At 44.8% G+C, this 20,223-nt stretch overlaps 1 protein-coding gene across 1 annotated transcript in view; it reads left to right on the top strand.

Annotated features, from left to right (window-relative positions):
- Nucleotides 1–20,223, top strand: part of LOC127600338 (protocadherin-1-like) — a 110,958-nt gene that overhangs the window by 84,351 nt on the left and 6,384 nt on the right. The window lies entirely within an intron of this gene.

The raw sequence follows: 20,223 nt of genomic DNA on the forward strand, positions 1-20,223 counted from the left end.
GTGCTAACCACTGGACTACCGGGCCACCCCCTTTTCAAACAATTGACAATAATACAACAAGATGTTAGTGTGATGTGTTCAAATAATGGCAGCAACCACATGATCCTTTAGCTCATTTGCATTATTAGCATTTGCTTTCGCTGATGACAGCCCGTCTTAAACACAAAACAAAACAAAACCAAAAAAAAAACCTCTCCAAATGCTGTTTTACTTGTATTTGCTTGCTAAAGTCTCTGATCTCAGCCAGTTTCTCTGCTAATTGCTAGGCTAGGTGGTCAGGCTAGCTCACTAGGCTATGCGGCTAGGGTAGAGCGCTAGGCGAGGCTCGGTGGCTAATGTGAATGACAAGGAATCAAATGGCATGGAGACGTTCAAAGAAACTAATGTGTGATATGAGCGAGCTTCAGATAAGTGCAACTTGTCTCAATTAAAACGACAACAAACCTTTTGCAGGCTGGAATGGAATAATGGAATTAATAAACTTGGTCAAGGCATGAATTAAACTCATAAGTCAAAGTATCACTCTACATGGAATGCAGAAATTACTACGGTGTACAAATGTAACCACTTCTCCTCAGTTGGTAAGACCATTATTGTTTTTTTTTTAAACATTTGAATCACTAAATATGCTGCGTGACATCAGAGTAATTAAGCGTACTAGTTTACAAAGAGGTCACGACTTGGCATGGTAGTTAACTGCTCATTTCCATGTCAACTCTCGTTAACAAACTGGAAAGTGTTACTATGTAACATTCAAAAACATCGGCTCTATTCATTCAAAGACCTGCCCGCCACGCCAGTCAGTCGAGCCTCCTTCTTGTCAAAGCCTGATAGTTGAATGGACTATTTATCACGTGTCTGTAATGGTGGTTTGTGCGTGCGTGTGTATTATGGGATGAAGTTACGTAGATGGAGTGTAGTAGGGGGATTGTTCCTGTGAATGTATTTATTATCATATGACAATTATGATTTTTATTCATATGTTTTTATGACAATAAAGTCGTGCTGAGCTGATGTTGTGCGTTGATTCATACACAGTAAAATTTGACGATCACAAGACCCACAAAAAAAGTCTCAAGAAGCAATGCCCAAAATGTCACTGGAAGTCTGTCATTTTCGTTTGAAGCAGACCTTTTAGACTCATTTTGGCCATTCATATAAAATAAAAGTAGTAGATTAAAAATAAATAAAGGAAGAAAGAAAAATCAACCCCTGATGCTAATTTGACAGGTAATGTGACATTTGGCTGACATGTCTATCATGAGCAGACCCACAAAAAAGTCTCAAGAAGGCATGCCTGAAACAAAACTCCACATCTATATAAATCAGCATGTATTGTATTGTATTGTATCTTTGCACAGTTGAGCCTTGGTGGAGGTCTGCACAACACTGAGTCGAAATCTATTTCGATATGTTCGCTGTTTTAAAACGATTTATCTTGGTCCCATTTTGTATATCAAAAAAAAACTGGCATTTAAACAGGAGTGTGAAGCCCTTGGTGATTCTTGGAGTCAATGGAATAATTATCCATTACCATTATGCGGACCACTTATTTGAAAAAAAATTGGCTCAGCCACTTTTAGCATTTTTTTGGTGTGTTTATTGATTTCATTCATTAAACAGCACCATTGGTATAATCCTGCTAACCGTGTCCTATTAAACCATTGGCGTCTCAAGACTTTGGCCCACGGCTGTGCATATACATAGGAAGCCATTTCGATTTTAATTGAGGTTTCGCTAATAATTAACATTCCCAAGCTCACATTTTAATCTCATTTCGTTTCAGGCCTTTTTTGGATCGTGAACGTCGGATCGCGCTGCTTCCTATCGCAATTTATGTAGCATTATCTTTGGTGGCAAATAGCCAGCTAAAAATGTATTTTGTGTGTACGTGTGTGCGTTCATTCTTAGTGCTGCTGTTATATTTTAATTAAAGTTGAACAGCGGGCTTAATTACTGCCATGATAAACAACATCTTTCTCGTTCGCACTCGATCGTCTTCAATGCTCGACCACTGGCACGCGCATAGACACATTCGCACGCCTAGCAAACAAGGAGTGTTAGGGCGTGTGTGCGTCTGTGTGTGTGTGCAGTGATGTAACATGTGAGTTTATAGCTCTTAATGAAAACTGAGGCCATAGTCCCAGAATCCCAACACTAATCACCATCCCACTCTCTGGACCCCACACACACCAACAGTGATACTGTGCCTGTGTGGCTGTATGCATGTGTGTATGTGTTCATGTGCAGTCATCCATCTTGCCACACTCGCACACTGGAAGACTGTGTGTGTGTGTGTGTGTGTGTGCGCACGCGCATATCGCAAGTCAAGCGTGCAACACTGACTGGATTTTTCCTTTTAAATCTCACAAAGAAAAAAATAAAAGTAAAAGTCAACCCGCACGGCCAGTTTGACTTCACATGAAATCTGGTAGAAATGTCCATCACAAGTTGACCCACAAAAAAATCTCAAGAAGCCATGCCTGAAAGGGCACAGGAAGTCGGCTAATTTGGAATTTGGTTTGAAGCACCCATGTTAGTATTTATATATATATACAGTATATATCATTTATTTATTCTTTTAAATCTACTTTTTTTGGGGGGGTCACAGAAACCAGTTTCATGACATTCGGTCAACTTGTCAATTGTGAGGTGACCCATAAAAACACTATGAAACCATACATGAAAATACAGAAAGTGATGCAGCCATTTTCGAGTCATTTTGCCCATTTTCAGGGGTGCATCAAAGACAAACTCTTTTCTATAGATGTGGGACAGTGGCAACCAAATTTGAACCGTGTTCAGCCAACTTGACAGATGGACAAAACGAAATTGCCAAGAATTTGAATTTTTGTTGTTGTTTTTGGTCAAAGCCTTGCAGCAAATTTGGATGAATCGCTGACAAATATTCAAATCATTTGAAACTCCATCTCCCACAGCCTGTTTCCCACAGCAAGGTTAAACCTAGTAAGCAAGTGTTAAAAAAACAAATCTGTAGAAGTCATACCTGAAAATACACAAGCAGTCTGCCATTATGTTTTGAAAGTGATATTTATGGAATTTTGGCCATTCATGCACATTTGTAAATTCAGTCCCCCAAATCCATTTAAATTTGATAACATACAATTTGGTAGGTGTATCTACCTGAAGTAGACACTCCTAAAAATATCCTGAATAACCATGCTTGAAAACACACACAGAGTTGCTTTGGGATTGTCATTTTTGGTTAATTTGGTCGATTTATGCAAAGGCGAACTTTATATATCTACCAAATTTGAAACCCATGTACTAGATAATTGGACAAAGCTACATTTGACTTTTAAGTCATTCATGGCCAAGTTTGGTTACTAGCCAAGCATTTAGTACAGTTACCAGTGTGATATTTGTGAACATTTGATGAGGTTTCAGGTTATTATTGTCGTTTAAGACTGTAGGGTTTTTTTTTCAACAAGAAAATAGCTAGCAGCTACTTGCTCTCTTTTTGTCTTTGCTGTTCAACATTGCGAAGCAACTAAAGAGCGTCCGTTTCCCCGGAGAGCCCAAAAACCCTTTGAAAAGGAGAGGAAACGTTAGATTTAACTGCAGCCAAATGAAGGGCGGCGTGAGTGCTAATAAAGCGCCGCAGCGCACGCGTTACGACAGCAGATGAAGCTAACCAAGTGTTTAGCGGCCGCGCGTCACAAATTAACAGCGTCGGGAGTGGAGCCGGCATGTTTTGGCGCCGTGAATCAGAGAATAATGAGAGTTTATTAAGCGCTTGCCCCGCTCAAAGTGGCAGCGCGAAATGGACGTTAAAAAGCTCAGCGCTAATTTAATTTTCTTTTTTTTTTTTCTTTTTTTACGAGCGGCACACTGTCTGCATCTGCAAGCGCTAAAGGGTCGTATTCACACATCGGATACCCGTACGGGAAGAAAGGTGACAGTAAATTATATCGAACATCCCACAGAGAATTTCATCAGCCCCTTTCACACTTGCCATCAAAGGCAACTTGTGTGAAATGAGCGGTAAACAGAAGCCAAATGAGAGCTGTTAATTTTCTGGCATCTGGAGTGGTATTGAAGGTTTAATAGAGGCGTGACGGTGTCTGTGTGAAAAGGTAAATCAATGACGGGGTGGTGTGAAGTTTATTACAGAATACTCGTTTGTCAATCTCCCTGTTATGTTGGAAGCATTTGTCTGACAACTTTATATACGTTACGCCAGACGCTGACGATGTCAAACAGCTCTCGAAACCCCCTTTCACACTACCCATCAAAATCAGCTTTTTCCCCATCCTGCTGCGCCGTGTGAAAGATACAAACCAACACAGGATGTGAAAGAGAAAGATGTCTTAATTTCCTGGCTTCCACGCTAAGTGCTAAAAGTGTAACAGAGGCGGAACAGAGGTTGTCTGAATGTGTTTTGCTGGAAGCTCGGACCAGGGTGTGAAGTTTTTAACACCCGGAAAACAAATTATTATTATTTTGCGTTAAAAGCAATTGTCACTGCCTGACAACTATTCCATGTCATACGAGATGTTGGTGAATGAATTTAATCGCTAGCTAGGATGAAAATCGTCTTACTTCAAATTGAGACAGAAGCTATGATTTCAGAACTTCCCTGAAGGCACCTGACTAGATTTGATAGATAGATGAATGTACGTCAGTTGACGCGTGAGAGGGGATGTCGCACTGTCCCTGAAGGCAAAATACAAGCTAGCTTGATGGATGGACGGACATAATCCAGGTAGATAGATAGTTGGGGATACTTGGAACAATCACTCAGGTGTGGTGCGGCAGGAAAGCTGTGATTTCAGACTGTCCCCGAAGGTCACACCTGACATCTACAGAGAAAGAAACATCCAATACACTCAAGACCAACAGATGTTGACCATGTCCGACAAAAAAAAATTGAGTCGCTACCATTTTGAAAAAAAATCACCCACACCTAGTTGTCACATTTAATGAAGGTGAGATGTTTAAATTGACCAAAGTGGCTTCAAAAATGCCTTTTATAAGTATTTTTATGTCTGCAGCTACCCTGTAAAAAGTTTTGGCGTGCGTGTGTGTGTGTGTGCGTGCGTGTGTGTGTGCGCACGCCTTTGAAACTGTCCTGACTGTCCTCCTTAATGAGGAAACACAGAGCCGACTAGTTTGTAGAAGGAACCTTCCAACCTCCATTACTGCAATAGTTACAGTGTGTGCTTCAAGTGCCCGCTCGCACGTGCGCGCACGCGTGTGTGTGTGTGTGTGTGTGTGTGTGTGTGTGTGGGTGGGTGTGAGTGGTGTCCCAGTCTGTCCCTAGTAAACAGCGACTTCTCATTAAAGCTTTCTGCTCGGCTGCCGGCGACTCCTGCAGACCACCATGATAATCCACTTCCCCGGAACACGCACCCACACACACTTCCGCACACGCGACAGACGCGCACACACACACACACTCACACACACACACACACACACACACACACACACACACAAACACTCACAGTGCCTCGGCGGTCACCTGTGGAGAAAATGAGAGAGTAGAGAAATGAGAGTGTGCCATAGGAGGGGGAAGGAGACATGAGTAAATATGACGTTGGACTTGTGTCGTGTAGACGGAGGAGGAGAAAGGAAGGAATCTAGAGAAGAGATCTCACGGTGAAAAGAGGTAAACTGTGATTAGAGACGAAAAAAAAAGACAAGATCTGGGAGAGCAAGGCTGATGTTGAGGAGAGAGCGGGAGAGAGCTTCAGAAACGCTGTCAAGAGTAGAAAAAAGAAATGTAAGAAGTTCTTGAGTGGATCTTGAAAAGAGCGGAGACGATCGAGAGGACAGATGGAAGATCGTCAGAAGCCGAGAGCAGATTGAGGGGTGAAAAGTTATCTCGGCGCATCGCCGTCCGCGTCGTGTGACATGCTCAGAGATGACGAGGAAAGTCTGGCACGTCAGTAATTTTTGCTCATCTTGCCACATTTGTGTGACATGTCCTACGTGGTCCTTCGATCGGTTCTTCTGCATTGACCAATAGGAAGGGAGCACCCTTCGTAACTTATGTCGAGACACTGGATTGTGGTGCGCACACAACAACAATGCGGTGCACATTATTTAAACAGTGACTTGAACAAAGTGGGAAATATTGGAAAGTAGACATTTTAACGTGTGCTCCCTTTGCTAACTGCAAAGCTAGTTGCCCTAAAGGTCGTGTCATGAAACAAATTCAGAACCTCAAGTTGGTGGGCGGCCCGGTAGTCCAGTGGTTAGCACGTCGGCTTCACAGTGCAGAGGTACCGGGTTCGTTTCCAGCTCCGGCCTCCCTGTGTGGAGTTTGCATGTTCTCCCCGGGCCTGAGTGGGTTTTCTCCGGGTGCTCCGGTTTCCTCCCACATTCCAAAAACATGCGTGTCAGGCTGATTGAACACTCTAAATTGTCCCTAGGTGTGCGTGTGAGCGCATATGGCTGTTCGTCTCTGTGTGCCCTGCGAGTGGCTAGTTCAGAACTAGTTCAGAACTAGTTCAGGGTGTCCCCCGCCTACTGCCCGAAGACGGCTGGGATAGGCTCCGGCACCCCCCGCGACACTAGTGAGGATCAAGCGGTTCGGAAAATGGATGGAAGTTCTTATTGGACAACAGAGAGAACATAGCAACCTCGCAATCCACAAATAATTCCGTCATCTCTTGTCTTGTCTTCAGGGGTTAAAAAATGCGCACGCTACCATTACGGATGTAATGAAACTGATACCGCATCAGAGGCAGGGGAAATTGCCTTTGCCCCCCATTCTGTGACGGTGCCTTTCGCACGGCACCGTTTGCGTGACACGGCAGCGGAAAGTCAAGTGGTGTGAAAGTGTTTCACCAGGATGAAATAGCGCTGTCTTCCCCTCACTTCATCCTCAGACATTAGCGCCTCCTCCGCGTGGAAGGATTAGCCTCTCGTCTGAGCTCCAGCTGAGGGGCTCGCGCTTGCCCTGCTTGGGCCAGTCACGAGTGCCGCTCTGCGGGTAGACGTGAAGCGGCGACCCCCTCTCCACAAACACACACCCAACCTCCATCCATGGAGCTGCGCATGGCCGTTTTTTTTTTTTGGTTCAGATCATGGTGCTGAATAGGCAATGAGTGGACGACAGCAGTGGCGGTGCGCATCTCCCCGGGCAACACTTAAAACGCCTCCCCTCAATTAACCTCACACACACTCAAACACACACACTGAAGAGATAACATGCGCATTGATATGCACGATACAAAGTCATTCTGCACGGACATGCATCAGGGTCACGGGGAGGCTGATGCTCATAATTCATATCACACACGCACACACACACACACGCACACACACACACACACACACACACACACACACACACACCGCTTGGTGCGGGATGCTGTATTTATAATTCGGGTCACACAAGCACAGATAAAAACTCATTGAGGCCAACACGGGTCACTTGTGTCACCGACTATAGTGTGTGCATATATAAATATATACAGTGTATATATATATATATATATATATATATATATATATATATGTATATATATATATATATATATATATTTAAAATGCCTCGTCTCACCCCCCCTCGGGTGGTGTCTGTCCCTCACTCAGCTCGGGTCCTCTACCAGAGGCCAGGAAGCTTGAGGGTTGTGCGCAGTATCCTTGCTGATCCCAGCACTGCAGATTTCTGGACTGAGATGTCCGATGTTGTTCTCGGGATCTGTTGCAACCACTCATCTAGTTTGGGGGTCACTGCCCCGAGTGCTCCGACCACCACAGGCACGACTGTCACCTTCACCTTCCAGGCTCTCTCCAGCTCCTCTCTGAGCACTTCGTATTTCTCGAGTTTCTCGTGTTCCTTCTTTCTGATGTTTCCATCACTTGGAACCGCGACATCCACTACAACGGCTTTCCTCTGTCCGTTATCTATGATCACGATATCTGGTTGGTTCGCCATTACCATCTTTTCAGTCTGGATCTGGAAGTCCCACAGGATCTTCGCTCTGTCATTCTCCACCACCTTCGAAGGTGTTTCCCATTTTGACCATGGGGTTTCCAGTCCGTACTCGGCACAGATGTTTCGGTAGACTATGCCAGCCACCTGGTTATGGCGTTCCATGTAGGCTTTCCCTGCCAGCATCTTACACCCTGCAGTTATATGTTGGATCGTCTCACGTCATTGTATGAGGTAGGCATTAGCGTGAAGGATCTTGCCCAAGGACCCACACTGGATGGTGTTATGTGCTCATTTTTTTTTTTGCCCCAAGCGGGATTCGAACCACCGTCTCCCGTATGCCAAACCTGATGCCTTACCAACTGAGCTATCCAGCCGCTTGGGGGCTCGTCCGGATATATATGTATATATATATATATATATATATATATAGATAGATATAGATATATATATATATAGATAGATAGATAGATAGATAGATAGATATAGATATATATATGTGTGTATGTAGTATATATACATGCACACACCACACACACACACACACACACACACACACACACACACGAGGTGCAAAGGCAAATAATTGTTTACATTATTTGTGATGCTGAGCACGGCCGCAGTTTAACACTGAAAGCGCGCGCACACACACAGTATCACAGTCCTATTGTAACAGACACTTGAGTGAGCGCACACACGCTCACATTCATTCACATAGAAACAGTTTAAATGCAAGTTAGGCACACACAAACCCAAACACACCACACACACACACACACGCACACACACACCACACACACACACGTATGCATGCGCAGCTTTACAGTCGCAGTACAATGCACACTTGTACACATTCGCACACCCACACAAAAATGGGAAGACAAAAGACACCCGCAATTGAAACACAATTGCACAAACAGACTGAAACACGCTCACACCAGGCATCACGTGTGCAGTCTCATACACAATTGTACGCCCACTCATATAGAAACACTGAAAATGCAATGCTCACACATTCAAAGTGTTGAAACCAAAAGGTACACACACTTTTTTCGGCAAGAAGCGAAATTAGATCTCTCCGACCTTCTGATTTGGCATCTGACTCTGTAGTCACTAAACTCTCTCATAGTCGCCGGTGTCGAATTGGCTGAGCCGCCACCGCCGCCGGGGGGCGGGGCCAAAGCCTCCCAGTCCTGTCGACTGCAAATGGACGCGTCGGGACGTCGCATCACATCACTCACATTTGCTGGCTTAAGGGATGTGATGGTGTGTGTGTGTGTGTGTGTGTGTGCGTGAGTGTGCATGTGTCCAGAGGGTCCATGTTGTTCTGCTCCAGTTGTGTCGCTCTCTCAGACACCAGCCCTGTCCCTCCATGGTCCACTTCCTGTCCATTTCCTGGTGCCCTTTGACCCTTGCTGGCTGACTTGAGACTTCCCGGGGGTCCTCTTGTGTGCGTGTGCGTGTTTAATGAAGCGCAAAGAGTCACTCGGATGTTTTTGCCTCTCCTCTGAATCCGAACACTGTCAAGTCTTTCTCGCGCGCTTCACACTAATGGCTGCAATTTTAATTGAGCTCACAGGGGGCACTCTTGCACGCAGCACACAAATAGAAAAATAGTAAAAAAATAAATAAATACAACACATGAATTTAAAACAAAAAAGAGAAAACACACACACACACACACACACTGTCATTGGAAAAATACACACGTCCGACGAGAACCAAATGAAACTCCCTCAAATATGACAAACTCACAATCAATATGCACACAGAAACACACGCACACACGCACACACACACACACACACACACAGAATTATTTCAACAACAAAAAAAAGAAATTAACAATTTCAACATATGCACAGACACATAATAAAAGGACACACTGTAATATACACACTTTTGAAAGATTTGATTCTCAAGTTTTTTCTCGCTTTTTCCCCCCGGAGTCTTTGATCTGCGTTAAAGGTGGACCGCCGGGGTGGTTGAAGTGTGACTTTAGAGGTAGTATCATTGTCAGGGCTGTGTGCAAAGGGACTGTTTTGTCAGTGACCCTCGAAGCCAACCTCCCCCAAGTGGTTGGTGTGCGTGTAAGGTAGACTCGAATTGGGCCGTTGAAATCCACAATCTCAAATGTTGAATTCGTAGAAAGTAGCGGAGGCAGAACTGTCTATGGGTGAAAAGGGGCTGCTCAGTGACCCTCGAAGGCGTGCTCCTGTGAGGAGTCGCTCTGCGTGAAAGGTACACTCTAAATGGGCCGTTGAAATCCACGACCTCATTTACTGACTTCTGAGAAAGTAGCAGAGGAGAATGTGTGTGAATGGGGGCTGCTTTCTCACTGAGCCTGAAAACCAAACATTTGTCCCCCTGAGCTCCTGGTCTGCATGTAAGGTTGATCGGTGGTTTAAATCCACCCACACGTTTTTCAATTCTGCAATACAGTCAGAGGCAGGACTGTGTGTCTGTGAAAAGGGGCGCTGAGAATGCCCCTCAATGCAGAACCTTTCCAGAGTTATTAAAGGTAGTTAAGGTAGTTTCAAAAACCTACCAATTTCTGAGAAAGTATCAGATGCAGGACTGTTTTTGTTTGAAAAAGGGATATTTTCTTACTGTCCCTCCTTTCCCAGGGGTATTTGACCTGCGTGAAAGGTCGATTGAAACCCCCCACCCCAACTTCAGAGAAATGATCAGATGCAGAAGTGTTTTAATGTAAAAAGGGGCTACTTTATGACCACCCCCTTGTTGAAAGTCATATTAAAGGTTGACACAGAATGGGGAGGTTGAAGTTCACCTGTAGAATTCTCATCCACCAGAAGTATCAGGAAGAAAGTTGATGACATGCTCCCATTTTTTTTGTTCCCCATTTCCATACCTGCATTTAATAAACAACTGCATGAAAAGGGACAAGTGAAATTTATCCACCTTTACCTTTCACACCGAACACACAAATGGGTAGTTGTGAAGCGGGGGTCAACCAAGCTTCTCGTTTGGTTGGAAAAGTTGAAACAGGGCAGAACACATTCGGAAAAAGCGGGGTAAAAAGTCGAGGACGGGTCGCGCCGCTCATCGTTGTGGATTTCGACACGTCGCCGCGGTTCCTCGCGTGCGTGAAAGGGGGCCACTCAATATTTAACGGGAGCTGCGGGAAATGTGTGCGGCGCGGGCGGGAGCGTGTTTGATTCATTATTCAGCCGCCTCGCGCCTTTTCTCCCGCTCGCTCTCGTGCTGCGTGAGCGAGATAACGGCTCGGCTTCACGCTGTAAATTCTTTTGCATCACAGATTAGGCAGCAAAAAAATGTTATATATCCCGCTAAATTCTGCAGGGGGAAAAAAAACGGGAACACAGGCCGGGGCCCCTTTTTGTTGTTGTTGTTGTTATTGTTTTTATCGTCAAAATTTAACGCGGGAAGATTTACCCGGCAGGATGAAGAAGCCGACGGGATGACCGTAACCTTCCTCTTCCTCCTCCCCCGCCGCCGTCGTGCGCATAAACAGCAAAGAATTTTCCCGCCGGCTTCCTGGACGGCCGTCAAAACCGCCACTGGGAAGTGAAAAAAAATCCCTCAAACCTAAAGCTAACAAATCCTTTTATTTTCCTTTTTTCTTGTTCGCCTCGTTACGTATGCAAATGAGGCTGTCCTCCGCCTCCTAGCCGAGTGCCTCGTCGCGCGCGGGGACCTGTTACAAAGGGGAGACTATGAGAGCGGGGGCGCGAAGATGCAAGGGAAATCGGGCTGGGAGTGGTGCCAGATGATGACGATGATGATGATGATGATTACGGTGATGATGATGATGATTCACACCAGCATGAAGATTTTGAGCAGCATGAAAGGAACATGGTGCTCGCTCATTCCCAAAAGGCGGGAGGCATGCCCAAGGGATGAAGGCCACAAATTCCATTTCACACCTTGGGTTCTATACTCACTCTCTCACAAATGCGCACACACTCGCCTTCGCTCTTGCTCACAAACACACACACACACACACACACACACACACACACACACACAAAATCAAAAACAATGTCTCACATGCCACACGAACACACACACACGCCTTCTTTGATTTGCAAAACCTCTGCAACACACGCATGCACACGGCCCCTTACACTAACACCAAAACATTGTCTCTCACACACCACACTCACATGCCCACACTCACAAACAGTCGCACGCGCTCTCAACACACACATTCTTTCTCACACACATACACTGCATTCATGCGCTCACTTGTCACTCCCACGAACAAACGCGCACTCAGATTCTCTTCCTCTCGCACAACACTCTCTCTCACAAACTCAGACACACACTGATCATGTACACATTCATTCTCATTACATACACTGTCATTACACATCATTCATGGACTCACACTAACTCAAAAACATGCACTCTCACACAACGCACTCACATGCTAACATTCACAGGCACACGCACTCTCCCAAAAACACACACTTTCATTGTCACACACACACACACACACACTCACGTGCCCTCACTTTGTTTTTCTCTCAGATTTACAGATGTACACAATTTTGCTTGCAACACACAATCACACACAATCATATATCCAGATCTGTCTCTCACGAACACACACTGTATGCACTTTCTCACTCGCTCTCACACCCATTTCCACGCAGAGGCAGCATGACTGACGTTTCTCGGTTCCAAACTTTTGGTTCCGCTAGAGCTTGTGAATGCAGTGCGGGCCATGTGACGCCTCTGTAGCGCCACATCGCATTGTGGACAACGCGAGCCCTGGGGCGCCGTCACATTTAGCACGTCTCCGCCTTATTCGTTCATTTCACGGCGAGAACACAAGAGAACACCGCCCAGGCCAGATAACAACTTCCTCTTTTATCTGCTCTTAGATAATCATACAAAGCAGCAATTCACCAACCAACCTCGCACGCTGCATGTGCGGGTGTGTATGTGTGTGTGTATGCGTGTGCGTGTGTGTGTGTACGTGTGTGTAGTGCGTGCTTCTTTGAATCGCATGTCCTCATGTGAACACAGTGGGATTTTTTGGGTGATCAAGATTTTAGTTTGAGCGGCACTGTCACACTTCAGATCTGAATGTGTTTGTATTTTAACACAATAACATACACACACACGCACACACACACACACACACAGTTTTTTGATGAAGACTTGGATGGATTTGCACAGAACTTCTGGAAAGTTCTCTCTATCGTCGGTGGTTCTCCAGGAAGTTTAAAGCTTCCTCCAAGTCAACTTCCTCACGGGATTTTTTTTTTTTTTTGACAGAACTTTACTGGAACGCTTCCAAGAAAACGACTTCTTCATGTTCTTGATGTATGCGCGTTGTTGTGCGTGTTTGTGCGTGTATGTGTGTGTGTGTTAATGAGTGTGTCGTGTGATGTCGATGTCTGCGGTGGTGCAGGAAGTTGTGAGAAAGGAACTCACTCATAATTTAACACTTTCCCCATTTCGCCCAAGAAGATGATCTTTTTTTTTTTAGGTGTCTTCTGCTTGGGTTTTTGTAGCTACATGGTGGATCGTTGCACTTCCTATTTCCTTGTTGGGAATTGCACTTCCTGCTTGCTGGTCCATCAATTCCTTTCGTTGCGGAAGTTTCTACACAGTGGAGATCATTTCCCTTTTTTCCATCCTTCCAGATTGTTGAATACTCTCCCACACTCTAGATTATATCATGTTCTATTTCTTTTTCGGGACATTACGCTCCCTGCTTCCTTGTGGATCGTTCCAATTCCTGTCCATGTCAAATTGCTTGGAGAGTACCGTATTGGCCCTAATATAAGACGTTGTTTTTTGCATTGAAATAAGACTAAAAAAGTGGGGGTCGTCTTATAATCAGGGCAGTCTTATATTCGGGCCTGGTATATCACTTTCTGTCACTGGGGAAGTTTTAATTTCCATTTCCGTCATGTCACATACATGTCCATCAGGAAGTTTTCCCGTCCTTGTGGATGACCTCACTTCCTGTCACTGAGGACGTGTTCACTTCTTCGTCGATGACTTCACCCCCTGCTTGTCAAGAGGTTTCCACTCTCGCACTGTGGGTCTTCTTTTCTTTCAGAAAAATTCCAAGATGGCTGCGTCCCAATAATGAGTCCCCTGGTCCCCTTGGCCCCTCCCATCCCCGTCTGCTCCCCAATGCATCCTGGGAGATTTTCCCGCCGCGGGCGCCGGCTCTGCAAATTTATTCACTTTTGTTGGATAATTGAATTTTCCTGTCATAGTAGGACCGGACCGCAGGGATGACAACACCCCCCCTCCCCTAGCCCCCCTCCTCCTTCTTCTTCTATTAATAATCGGTTTTGTCACCCTGCCGCTAATTCTGTACCGCCTCAGATGTGCGTTGATTTACTTTACTGTTGATGTTATTTACGTTCAGGCAGGAGCGGCGCCGCGCATTCTGACGGGGACAGGGGTGCAGGAGGCGGGGGGGGGGGGGGGTCACTTATTTCCAGCGAGAGTGGCACTTCCTGTTTTGATGTGCATGTTAACGCCAACGGCGCTTTTACTCTACAACACGATGACAGCTCCGATGCGCTCGTATGACATGACGGGAAAAAAACAACGTGTGCATACGTCCGTCATGCGGCAGCAATCGGCCAAAAAGTGCTTGGATGAGTGTAAACTGATTAAAAAGAAATGCCAACCGAAAACTTCTTCACTGTTGTTTTGGATATAACAGTAAACACATGTCAATCATGTGCCAGTAATCAGCTATTGTCCTCTGAAGTGTTTCGATGACAGAAAACTGGCTCCAAAGGGAGAAAAGAAAATCATCAAATCAGTTATCACACGTTGGGCATTCTTCTTCCTTGTCGTCTGACATGTTTTCCTGGGAGGAAACGGATTGATTTGTGGACAAAAAAAATGAAATGGACTCTTTTTTTGACACAATGCTATACTGTATATTGTGCACAGACTTACTGGCCATCAATCGCCATTGTGCTATGATGCCATTTATCTCATGCTTAGAAAACTTTATCTGAAAGCCCAAAACCACAACTTCCACCGAATGAGACAAGGGAAACATCATGTGCACATATGGCCATTACCTGACATCAGTCGCCCTTGTGAGAGACCACAATGTTTGTTTCTTCAACAAGAGAAAATTCATTGAGAAATGAAAAACGAAAACCACTCCACTCTCATGGACGACAACAGAAAACGTTGCGCTGGTGTTCATTACGCGCCATCAATTGTCGCTGTGTAATCATGTCTGAGAGATCACAATGGCCACATTAGGTCATAGTTTCACCCAGGCAAAATGGATTTAAAAATCGTCAGAACAAATAGAAAAAAAAAATGTCTCTGCTACTCGCCATCAATCACCACCACCCGTCATCAATCGCCTTCCGAAGGATAAGCACACCGTTTGAAGTGTTTCAATGACAGAAAAGTCATCTGAAATCCAAAACTGAAACACCTCAACAGAAAACCGTGTGTGGTGCATATTTCCATTACGCACCATCAATCGCCATTGCATCAGAGATGATCATGCATTTTGTCTTTGGAACTGTGATGACCGGTCTATTGTTTATCTACTTTATGTGTGTTCTTCCGTTGACCAGCCACTAGTCTGCTGCTAAGTTATTAATCCCTCCCCAGACCCCTCTCAAAAATGTATTTGAAATTTATTGGAGACACTCAAATGTTGATATGTGTGTGTTTTAGTGATTGGTAGTCTACGTATCGGTTCAGGATATACGTTCAGGATATACGTTCTGAGCAGCGGGCGATACACTCAGGCTCAAACTAATGAGGACGAGCAACAAAGAAAATGGAAGGATGAACACATACATACCTTTATGTGTCTATGTGTGAATATCCTGAAGACACACTCTAATTTCTTTTTTTCGTAAATATAAAGCAAAGCTAACCCTTGCAGCTTTAAAGACTTCTCACACGCACGTGCGCACGCACGCACACACTCCTCGCAGTGGTCAAATATTTATGCGCTGGAGAAGCTGCAACAGCGTTATTGCACTTGATTTCGCTCCAGGCGCCTTCTGTCCAATTCTTTCACAAACACTAAAATACAAAACGCTACAAAACCTGAGCATCTAACACGCACGCACGCACACACACGCACACACACACACACACACACACACACACATACATGCACGGAATGCATCTCCTCCTCACAAGGGACAATCTAAATTTCACGCTGCCCGTCACAGCCCGATTTACCCAATGTGGCTGTTCTGTACGCAAGGCAGGAGGCACAAAGGCAAGAGACCATGACCATTCCCTGGCTTTTCAGGTCATATCAGAGGCATAACAGAGACAGGTCAGTATGTGTGTGAAAGGGGATTATCCAAAAGGGTGAATCGGGGTGTGAAGTTTAACAACCACGCATCATTTTTCACACTTTTTTTTGTACTCTGACAACCTTTCACACTGCCTCCAAAAGCCTATTATTCCTCTTCCCTTTGGTGTAGCTAAAGTGTGCAAAAGGTAACCACAGAAAGGTGAGAGACAAAAGAAGTTTTAAAGACCCTCTCACATGTGACATTTTAAAATACTCACCATTTTCCCCCAATCACAGCACCAACAATTTCCACCCTCAAATTTAGGACATGTGAAGAGAAGCTAATGAAAAATCCCCTTTCACACTGCCAACAAAAGTTTATTTTTTGTGTTTTGAACCATCAGTTTGATGTTTGGTGTGAATGGTAGCAAGGTAAGGCAAGGTCTCATTTTATTGAGGTAGTACCAGAGGTAGATGAGTGCCTGTGTGAAAGAGCATCAACAGAAAACCAGGAAAGGGGGGTGTGAAGTTTAAACAGCCACCCATAGTTGAACATTTAATTTTATTTATTTTATTTTTTTTACAATAAATTGTACCAACACCGAATGGTTTGGATTGATGTTAATTTTCCACCTTCAGACATAGTATGTGTGAAGTGAAGCTCATTTTATAGAAAGTTCCTTTCACACAGCCCTTTTTGTGAAAGGTACTGGCATAGAGGGGAGGGACAAAGGCACCTTTCTGACTTTTGAGGTCCTCTCACAGGTTTGCCTGCGTCAAAGGCAATTTGCACAAAGTCGGACCGTGAACGTGACATTTTGCAACATCTGTGTGAAAGGGGAATCTGAAAAAGACACTAAAAGCATAACGAAAGCCCATTTCACACTGTCCATGAAATTCAACATATCCTTGTTTTTTTGTGTTTGTTTTGTTTTGTTTTAATCACCCTTTTGCTGTCCTGTGTGAAAGGCACCGGGGTGTACTCCTGAGTCAACGTATCCCACTTTTGCTGTGTCGTTGTGTGAAAGGGTCTGAAAATGGCTCGTTAAACAAAACACAAAAAACAAACAGATTTTTTTTTCTCCTTCAGAGGTCTTAGAAATTAAGTTCAGAAATGGGGATGATAGTGTTTTTGGAAGGGGTGTCCGATATTCCACTTTTTTCATTCTCATATTCATATTCTATATTCCAAAAAATTCCTGTTTTCTTCATTTACTGCCAAATGTGACGCATAAAAGAACCACCGAGCCCATTCCCCCCCACCTCCTTCTGTCTCATTTCCCTCCAACTTTTTCTCCCCTTCGTCCTCGTCGTCCCTGCGTCCTTTAAGTAATTGCCGGCTAATTAAATCCCTACAAAAGTTGTTGAAGTGAGAATAAAGAGTGACAAGGCACAGTTCTAATGTGACCCCGCGACACAATGCCTGCACGACAATGTCGCTGTGGAGGGGGCGGAGCATCTGTGAAAGATGATCACAACAACCAGAAAGTGAAGACGGGATGAAACGACAGAAACCAGAGTGCCGTCGTCACTTGGTGGTGGAATGCTACTCAGTCAGCGCTTATTTAGTCATCAATAAGCATTCTTTGTAAATGTCTCACCGTGCTTTGACCAATTAAAAGTAGAGAACTTCATCAACATTAATGTCATGCCAAATTTAGGGTGCATAAAAAGCGTTAATCCTGAGTGAAAAGAGGATGTGATTACTTTTCAAAAGTAACACCTTAATTATCTTGAAATGAAAAACTATGTTTGATATCCATCCATCCATCCATTTTCCGATCCGCTTTTTCCTTACAAGGGTGCTGGAGCCTATCCCAGCCGTCTTCGGGCAGGAGGCAGGGGACAACCTGAACAGCCAATCGCAGGGCACACAGAAAGGAACAACCGCGCTTACACCTCGGGACGATTTAGAGTGTTCCATCAGCCTGCAATGCATGTTTTTGGAATGTGGGAGGGAACTGGAGCACCCGCAGAAAACCCACGCAAGCACAGGGAGAACATGCAAACTCCACCCAGGAAGGCCGGAGCCAGAATCGAACCCTGTACCTCTGCACTGTGAGACCGACGCACTAACCACTGGGACACCGGGCCGCTATATCCGAAATCTACTGTCCAATGAAGCGGCAGACAAGAAAAGAGTGACTTAACTTGCAAGTAATGAAATAGAAATTTAAAACAATGTTTTCTTCATTATGAGGAGGAGGGGGAGGAGGAGGGATGGCCAGCGTCCGGTTGCAGCTCCTTTACTCAAGTCGTCGGTGTGAAATGTCAGATGTTGAACTGGAAATAATTTCCATTTGGTACTTCTAATTAGTTTGGGCGATAGCGGGGGCACACCGGATTATATGGTGGTGAGAAGGGGCCGTCGTAGTGAGGGACTTTGGGTGTGCCACTGAGGTGAGCGCAGAAAAGCGCGACACTGGCCCACGAAAAGACACACAGGACACACAGTGAAGCACCCAGACAGCTGTAATGGAGTACTTCCTGCTTCCTGTAAGGGGCGGGTCTCAGAAATAGGGAGGATACTAAATGTAAAACACTTCAGTCATGCAATTTAAAATAAATAAATAGAGTGAACATAAAAGCAAATTAAATAAGAGTATATCTGAGTGTTTGCTTCTCAGAATATCGATTATTCGTCCATTAATCAATTCCTAGTTGCACCTCTCGGTGAGGACATTTTAAAGGGTTGGCCTCAAAGAATAGAACAGAAGTCCTATTTTTGGAACTAAATGCAAAATGAAAGAAAAGCCGAATTCATGACTCAACATTTTGCCGCCTTTTTCCACAGGAAGTGCCAACCAACCGTACACCAGCGAGCAGGAATAATAAAAAGAGGAATAAGAAATGTGTGAGTGAATGTGTTGGTCGAGTCAGCAGCAGCGCTCACTCGCTCGCATGCGCCCGCACGCGCTCGCTTCCCGCCTGCCTTCTCGCGCCAGGAAAGAACCCTCGCGCACCCCCCTCACCTCGCACCACCTCGCCCGCAGCCTGGGATATTAGAGAATGATCTAATGTCACGCGTGGGGAGAGAAAGGTTACTTTCTGCATACGCGTTTCACATTTGCCTTTTTGCCTCACTGACCTTTTCCTCACTCTTTCTTCTCCCGCTTCCCCCCCAACATCGTTCGTTCCCTTCTTCTTCTTGGGAACTAATTGGCTTTGTTCATGCACCCCGTTTAACAATCCGGAAAGCGCTGGCGCAGCCCCTAACCTCGCCACCACAACTCTCCCAGAAACCAGCTAAACAAACCGTGTGGAGCTTGACTTTTTTCCCCTGATTTTACTTTGTATAATAGCCACAACAAAACTTTTGAAGCCACACGCCATCCTTTAAACACCCAACAGTGACGGCGCACCCCTATCCTAGCACTACAACCTCCCCTCCAAAACCATCTAACAGAACTTGTTGAACATATAAAGGTTGATTTTTTAAAATAATTTTACATCACAGAACGGCCGTAACAAAACTTTGAAGCTATGCACCCCATTTAACCATCCGGAAAGCTCTGGCGCACCCCCTAACCTTGCCGCCACAACTCCCCCAGAATCCAACTAAACAAACCCCATTGAGCATTACTTTTATTTCCCTGATTTTATGTTGCACAAAAGGTCTAACAAAACTTTTGAAGCCACACGCCATCCTTTAAACACCCAACAGTGTCGGCGCACCCCTATCCTAGCACTACAACCTCCCCTCCAAAACCATCTAACAGAACTTGTTCAACATATAAAGGTTGATTTTTTAAATAATTTTACATCACAGAACGGCCGTAACAAAACTTTGAAGCTATGCACCCCATTTAACCATCCGGAAAGCTCTGGCGCACCCCCTAACCTTGCCGCCACAACTCCCCCAGAATCCAACTAAACAAACCCCATTGAGCATTACTTTTATTTCCCTGATTTTACGTTGCACAAAAGGTCTAACAAAACTTTTGAAGCCACACGCATCCTTTAAACACCCAACAGTGTCGGCACACCCCTACCCTAGCACCACTACCTCCCATCTACCAGAACTTGTTGAACATATAAAGGTTAATTTTTGAATAATTTTACA

The sequence above is a fragment of the Hippocampus zosterae genome, chromosome 1, assembly GCF_025434085.1.
Source record: "Hippocampus zosterae strain Florida chromosome 1, ASM2543408v3, whole genome shotgun sequence".
Taxonomy (NCBI): Eukaryota; Metazoa; Chordata; class Actinopteri; order Syngnathiformes; family Syngnathidae; genus Hippocampus; species Hippocampus zosterae.